Here is an 8,540-nt window from a genome sequence, read left to right as displayed (position 1 = left end):
CCTGCGTTTCTTTTCCTGTGTGCTTTAGCCTACCAATTTAATACTGCAATTTCTTATGCTGGGTTTCTTAGATTTTTCCTTATTTATGATTTGTGACTCTGTTCTGTATTTTATTTTAGTGTCTACCCTGAAGTTTGTATTTAGAATCTCGTGTATAATATAGTCTATTCTCTCATGGTCTCTCACTTACTTGGCCTAGACTGATTTAGACCCTTTGCTCTTCCCCTCCTAAATAATTATTTTCGTTTCTTATTCCAACTCGTGTTATGAATTTGTAGTTAGAGTGATAAGATCGTCCTTGCTTTGGTAGTTTCCTTACCTTTACCCTAATGCTATAGTTGAATATTTGCTATTCTGTTCTGGTTCTATTCATTGGTCTCCCTACTCTGTGGATTGTGACCCCTTTCTTCCTTTTTTCTTTTTTCAGGTATGAGAGCCTCCTTGAGGATTTCTTGTAGTGGAGGGCTTTTAGTTACAAATTCCCTTAACTTTTGTTTCTCTGGATAAGATTTAATTTCTCCCTCATATCTGAAGGACATTCTTGCTGGATAGAGTATTCTTGGCTGAAGATTTTTATCTTTTAAAGCTTTGAAAATGTCACTCCATTCTCTCCTAGCTTCTAAGGTTTCTGTAGAGAAATCCGCTGAAAGTCTGATAGGAGCTCCTTTGGAGGTTATTCTCTTCTCTTTTCTTACTTCACTGAGTATTCTTTCTTTATCTTTCCTTCTTGTCAATTGTAATACTATGTGCCTTGCAGTAGGTCTTTTTACTTTGACAAATCTAGGATATCTGAAAGCTTCCTCTACACACATTTCTCCGTCAATCCCTAGATTTGGGAAGTTCTCTTCAATAATTTTGTTAAGCACACTTTCTGCTCCATTTTCCTTTTCCACGTTCTCGGGAATTCCTATGATCCTTAAGTTCTTACTCCTGATTGAATCTACTATCTCTCGGAGATTTTCCTCGTTTTTTTAAATTCTTAGTTCTCTTTCTTCCTTTGTCTGGAGCCATTCTGCCTGTCTATCTTCAATTATGTTAATTTGCTCTTCTATGGTGTCTACATGGGCATTCAGGGAATCTGTATTCTGTTTTATCTGGTCCATTGTGTTTTTCATCTCTAGTAATTCTGTTTGACTCTTCCTTATAATTTCAATCTGTTTTGTGAAGTAACTCCAGAACTCATTGGCTTGTTTCTCTATCTTTCTCTCTACCTCATTGAGTTTTTCTATTATAGCTGCTCTGAACTCATTATCACTTAGTTTACCTAATTCCAAGTCCTCAGGACTTAATTCTATGTTTTTATTGTTTTCCTTCTGGTATGAGGCTTTTATAAATTGCTGGATGGTAGAGGAGTGGTTTTTTTGCATGGTGGTAGAATTCAGTTGCAGTTAAGCCTGTTGCCACTAGATGGGCGTCGCGAACCACGTGTTTTGAGCTCTCCGCCTTCGGGCAAGATGGCGGCGCCCAGTGTGCTTTTCCGTGAGGGAGGGGCTGCTATTCTCACGCCAATCTGGTTTCAGATCAGTTCTGTTCTCTGGTCTCCCAAGGCCCTGGGTTTATGGGGTCCCCACGCACGGAAGATTTCCCCCATCAGTGGGTTTCCACTTAACCAGCGGCAGGAGTCCTGGATGATCCCCCGGTCACGCGGCCCCTCTCCCACCCCTTCCCGACCCACGCTTCAGGGATTGCAGACTCTAGGGGACAGAGCAATGTTCTCTCCTACACGTTCCTGCTCCTCCGAGGCTGTCAGCAAGGTTTATGTTCTCTGCCTTCTTGGTATTGTAGGTCTCTAACATGTTGACATTAGATTTATTCTCTGAAATTCAGTTTTTCCAATCCTTTGTTGTATTTTGGATGGGAGAGAATCCTGGGTCAGCTCACCCTGCCGTTTTGCTCTGCCCCTTCCCGGGAATCTGTTATTTTTCATGTCTTGTAATTTTTTGTTGAAACTGGACATTTTTAATATTATTATCTGATTATTCTTGAAATTATATTCTCTCCCACCCCAGGGTTTGTTGTCACTACTGTGTGTTGTAGTTGTTTTTTGTTTATTATTCTGTAATAATTCTAAAAATTCTGTATTCTTGTTATGTGTGGCCACTGATGTTTCTGATCTCAGCTTAATTGTCAGCTAGTTATCTGACAGAGATTTCCTTAAATGCTTGTAACCAATAAATATCCCAGTCTTTGTGGAGTACCCTGTGGGCATGTTATGGCATGCCTTCAACACTCCTCCAGATGCTAAAAAACTCTTTCTTGGCCTTTACTTCCTGGTGGTAAAGAGTCTCAAGCTCAACAAGAGTTCAAAGATTAGGACCTTCTCAGGTCTTTCCTGGTCACATGCACAGCCCTACACATGCATGTGACCTTCTACATTCCCAGGAATATGTCAGAGCTTTTCAAGTCTCTAAGGACATCCCATTCCTCAGCTTTTCTTTTTAAAGTGTTTGATTATTCTATTATTTACCCCAGTTGTTATTCACTGCCTCAAGAAGCTATGAAGCTAAAAACTTACCTGTAACTTCTTTCCACACAAACACATCCTGGGCAAAAGGCTTTTCATAATGGGTGAGTTCTGAGTCAGGTAAAATACATACAGCCTTGTAAATAGAGTCTTTCAGGGAATGACCAGACAAGTCAAATAGTGACACTCTTTTGGATATGAGATTTGAAAGCATTTCAGCTCTATTCTGCTGTCTCTAGTAGCTGCCAGGCTACACGGGGAATGTGAATTGTCATTTTTCAGGGCTACTATAGATCTAGAAAGAAGATTATGAGATTAGGGCAAAGTAAAATGCCACAAAACTAGGTTTTCTTACTGAAATGTGGCCAATTTTATTAAATAAATGCTTCTTAGGTTGTTGTTAGCATTTGGTTGATTTCTAGAATTCTGAAAAACTTGATCCTGACAATTTTTGCCAATTTTCTCAATGCCTTCATGGAAGAGATAATTTTCATTTTCATCCACTTCTATTCTCATTGGCATGACCCCTAATTTTGGACTTTTGTAAGTTGCATTTAAGTGAATTTGTACCCAGGAGATGATCACTTCTAAAGACAATGACAAAAATGAAGCACCTGGGTCTACAAAGTTGATAATCGGTTCCAGGTTCTGTGCTCCTATGTATGAGCTAAAGTTCTCTAGGTTTCAACCCTAGAAAGAAAATTTAATAAGTTTAAGTAAAAACAAAACAAAACAAAAGGATTTATTAGAATAAAAGGATACTTGGGTAGCCATATTAAATTCAAGAAAAAGCCAATTAACCATGCTTCAGGAGGAGTAATAATGTGGGCAGCTCTGAGATCGTAGCAGGGAGATGTCATTGAACAGAACTCTGTAGCACTGCCAATATGAGCATTCAGTTCTCAACTATAAGTCTCTGTTACCCTAGTTTCAAATTCTCAAGAGAGAGATTAGGATTGGTCCAGCTTGACTCAAGTTTTACCCTTGGCCCAATAAGCTATGGATAGGAAAGTTGTAACATTCAGCAAAAATATCACTACTAGAAGAGTTCCCAGAGAATAAATGCTGGCCCATTATATCCATGCAAGGTCCTCCATTGCTGTGAAGGCTTGTCTCTCAGCCAGCACTCCCATTTCTCTGGCCCAGAGAAGATGAGACTCGGAAAAGACCTGATAGCTATATTCAAATATTTGATGACTGGTAATAATTCCTCAGCTTCCCTTCATATAACATTTAACAAATATTTTAGTGAATGCTTTCTGTATTCTAGTAACTGAGAATACAACTGTGAAAAATATGCAAAGTTTAAACCTTCATGGAGCTTACATTCTAATTGGAAAGAGAAGAAAATAAGAGAGAAGAGAATCAAATATTTTCCATTTGTAAGAGTTCTTTGAAGCACATGAATGTGAGGTTTCAATAGAAAATAAGAGAGTGGAAGCTAGTTTAGACTGAGTATCCAAGGAAGACCTCATTGAAGTAGTTATACTCTCATTTAAGTGGTGCTATTCTCAATTTCTCAAATAAATTAGTGGCAGCTTATATGGCAATATTTCATTTCTTGTGTCACACTAACATCCAATTTTATCCAGATGTTTTATCTCCATCCTCTGCCAAATATAATTTAAAGCTGAATCAGTGAAATTACTAGTTTCTGAGAAAATGGGTATTCCACATTCCTGTAAAGTTAAATTCAATTTCTAGGCAAGAGTCTATCTTTCAACTTTTCCTTTTTATCTTATGTTGAAAACTTTTAAGTTTCATTTTCTTAGCAACTTTCAAATTTGCAATACAATATTATTGACTATAGTCACCACACTGTACATTATATCCTCATGGCTTATCTATTTTATAACTGAAAGTGTGTACCTCTTGAACCCCTTTACCCATTTTGTTCACTCCTCAGCTACCCTCCCCTCTAGCAACTAACAATCTGTCATCTGTATCTATGAGTATTGTTTTATTTTGTTTGTTTGTTTTGTTTTTTAGATTTCACATATAAATGAAATCATATAACATTTGTCTTTCTCTCTCTCACTTATTTCACTTAGCACAATACCTTGAAGGTCCATCCATGTTGTCACAAATGGCAATATTTCATTATTTCTTAAGGCTGAATAGTATTTCATTGTACATATATACCACATCGTCTTTATTCTTTCATCCTTTGAAGGACATTTTAGGTTGTTTCCATATCTTGCCTATTGTAAATAATACTGCAATGAACGCAGGGGTGTATATATCTTTTCAAATTACTGTTTTTGTTTTCTTTAGATACTCAGAAGTGGAATTGCTGGACAATATGGTAGTTCTGTTTTTAATTTTTTCAAAACCTCCATAACGTTTTTCATGGTGGCTGCATCAATTTACATTTCCACTATCAGTACATGAGGGCTCCTTTTTCCCCACATGCTCACTAACACTTGTTGTTTCTTAACCTTTTGCTAATAGCCCTTCTGACAGATGTGAGGTGATATCTCATTGTAGTTTGACTTGAATTTCTCTGATTATTAGTGATGTTGAGAATCTTCCATGTGCGTATTGACCATCTCTATATCTTCTTTGGAAAAATGTCTATTCAGTTCCTCTGCCCCTTTTTTAATTGGATTGTTGGTTCCTTGGTATTGAGTTGTATGAGTTCTTTATATATTTTGAGTATTAACCTCTTACAGGATGTTAGATTTGCAAGTATCTTCTTCCATTCAGTAGGTTGCCTTTTAATTTTGTTGATGGTTTCCTTTGCTGTGCAGAAGATTTTTAGTTTGATGCAGCCCCATTTTTTTTTATTTTTGATTTTGTTGCCATTGCCTTTGGAATTAGATCCAAAAAAAGAATTGCCAAGGGCAATGTAAAGGAGCTGACTGCCTATGTTTTCTTCTAAGAGCTTTATGATTTCTGGTCTTACATTCAAGTCTTTAATACATTTTGAGTTAATTTTTCTGTATGGTGTGAGGTAATGGTCCAGTTTCATTCTTTTGCATATGGCTGCCCAGTTATCCCAAAACAATTTATTGATGAGCCTGTCCCTTCCCCATTATATAATCTTCCCTTATTTGTTGTAAATTAATTTGCCACATATGCATGGGTTTATTTCTGGGCTTTCTGTTCAGTTCCATTGACCTTTGTGTCTGTTTTTACGCCAATAGCATACTGATTTGATTATTATAGTTTTGTAATATAGTTTGAAGTCAGGGAGCATGATACCTCCAGCTTTGTTCTTCTTCCTCAAGATTGCTTTGGCTATTCAGGATCTTTTGTGGTTCTTTACAAATTTCAGGATAGTTTTTCTATTTCTGTGAGAAATATTTCTGGAATTTTGACAGGAATTGCATTGAATTTGCAGATTGCTTTGAGTAAAATGCACATTTTAACAAAGTTAATTTTTCCAATCCATGAGCATGGAATATCTTTCCATATATTTGTGTTTTCTTCAACTTTTTAATCAATGTTTTATAATTTTGAGTGTATAGGTCTTTCATATCCTTGGTTAAATTTATTTCTGGGTATTATATTCCACTTAATGTGATTGTAACTGGGACTTTTTTCTTCTCTTCTGATAGTTGTTGTTAGTGTATAAAAATGCGACAGATTTTTGCATATTGATTTTGTACCCTGAAACTTTACTGAATTAATTTATCAGTTCTAACAGATTTTGGTGGAATCTTCAGAGTTTTCTATATATAAAATCATGTCTTCCACAAACTGTGACAGTTTTACTTCTTCCTTTTCACTTTGGATGTATTTTAATTTTTTCTGCCTGATTGCTCTGGCCAAGACTTCCAATACTATGTTGAATAAAAGTGGCTGGAGTGGGCATCCTTTTCTTGTTCCTGATCTTAAGGAAAAAGCTTTTAGCTTTTTGCCATTGAGTATGATGTTAGATGTGGGCTTGTTATGTAAAGCCTTTATTATGTTTAGGTATGTTTCATCTATACTCACTTTGTTGAGAGTTTTTACTTTTAAGATTTTATTTTTCCTTTTTCTGCCCAAAGCCCCCTGGTACATAATTGTATATTTTTAGGTGTGGGTCCTTCTAGTTGTGGCATGTGGGATGCTGCCTCAGCACAGCTTGATGAGCAGTGCCATGTCCATGCCCAGGATTTGAACCGGTGAAACCCTGGGCCACTGAAGCAAAGCATGCAAACTTAACCACTCGGTCACTGGGCCAGCAACAATTGCTGAGGGTTTTTTTTTTATCATAAATGGATGTTGAATATTGTCAAGTGCTTTTTCTGAATCCATTGAGATGATCATATTATTTTTATTGTTTGTTTTGTTAAGGTTGTATATCATATTGATTGATTTGCAGATGTTGAACCATTCTTGCATTCTTGGAATAAGTTTCACTTGATCAAGGTATATGATCCTTTTCATGTACTGTTGAATTTGGTTTTCTAATATTTTGTTAAGGAGATTCGCATCTATGTTCATCAGGGATATTGGCCTGTAATTTTCTTTTTTTGTGGTTTCCTTGTCTGGTTTTGGTATTAAGGTAATGCTGGCTTTGTAAAAGGAGTTTGGAAGCATTCCCTCCTTTTCAATTTTTGGAAGAGTTTGAGAAGAGCAGGTATTAAATCTTTGAATGTTGGATAGAATTCAGTAGTGAAGCCGTCTGGTCCTGGACAGTTTTTGTTTTTGGATTTTTTTTGATTACTGACTCACTCTTCTAACTAGTAATCAGTCAATTATGATTTTCTATTTCTTCATGATTCAGTCTAGGAGCATTGTGTGTTTCTAAGAATTTATCCATTTTTTCTAGGATGTCCAATTTGTTGATGTGTCATTATACATAGTAGTGTCTTATGATCTTTTGTATTTTTTCGTATCAGTGGTAATTTCTCCTCTTTCATTTCTGATTTTATTTATTAGAGTCCTCCCATTTTTATGAGTAAGTCTAGCTAAAGTTTTTTCAATTTTGTTTACCTTTTCATAGAACAAGCTCTTGGTTTCATTGATCTTTTCTATTAATTTATTCATTTCATGTATTTTAACTCTGACCATTATTATTATTTCCTTCCCTATATTAACTTTTGGCTTTGTTTGTTCTTTTCTTTCTAGTTCTTTTAGGTGTAAAGTTAGATTGTTTATTTGGCATTTTTCTTATTTCTTGAGGTAGACCTCTGTTGCTGTAAACTTTCTTCTTAGAATGGCATTTGCTGCACCTCATAGGTTTTGGTATGCTGTATTTCCATTTTCATTTGTCTCAAGGTGTTTTTTGATTTCTCCTATAATTTCTTCATTGACCCATTGGTTGCTCAGTAACATGTTGTTTGATCTCCACCTGTTTGTGATTTTTCTGGTTTTCTTCCTGTAATTTATTTCTAGTTTCATACCTTTGTTGTTGGAAAAGACGTTTTGATATGATTTCAGTTTTCTTAAATTTACTGAGACTTGTTTTGTGGCCTAACATATGATCCATCTTGAAGAATGTTTCATGTGCACTTGAGAAGAATGCATATTGCTCTGAATTTAGATGGAATATTTTGTACATATCTATTATGTCCATCTGGTCTAATGTATCATTTAAGGCTGATGTTTCCTTATTGATTTTCTGTCTAGATGATCTACCCATTGATATAAGTGGAGTAATAAAGTCTCCTACTATTGTTGTGTTGCTGTCAATTTTTCATTGTGGGTCTTAATGTTTGCTTTTATATATTTAGGTGCTCCTACGTTGGGTGCATGAATATTTAAAAATGTTATATCTTCTTGCTGAATTGGCCCCCTTTAGCATTATGTAGTGCTCATCTTTTTCTTTTATTACTGTCTTTGTTTTAAAGTCTATTTTGCCTGATATAAGTATAGTACCCGAGCTTTCTTTCGGTTTCCATTTGAACTAAACATCTTTTTCCATACATTCATTTCCAGTCTGTGTGTGTTCTTACATCTGAACTGAGCCTCTTTTAGGCAACATATAGATACGTCTTGTTTTTTATCCATTCAGCCACTCTACGCCTTTTGATTGGAGAATTTAGTCCATTTGCTTTCAAATAATAGTTGATAGCTATGTACTTATTGCCATTTGATTAATTGTTTTCTGGCTGTTTTCTAGTTCCCTTATGTTCTTTTCCTCTTT

This window comes from Equus przewalskii, chromosome X (assembly GCF_037783145.1).
Source record: "Equus przewalskii isolate Varuska chromosome X, EquPr2, whole genome shotgun sequence".
NCBI lineage: Eukaryota > Metazoa > Chordata > Mammalia > Perissodactyla > Equidae > Equus > Equus przewalskii.
This window is presented reverse-complemented; position numbering follows the sequence as displayed.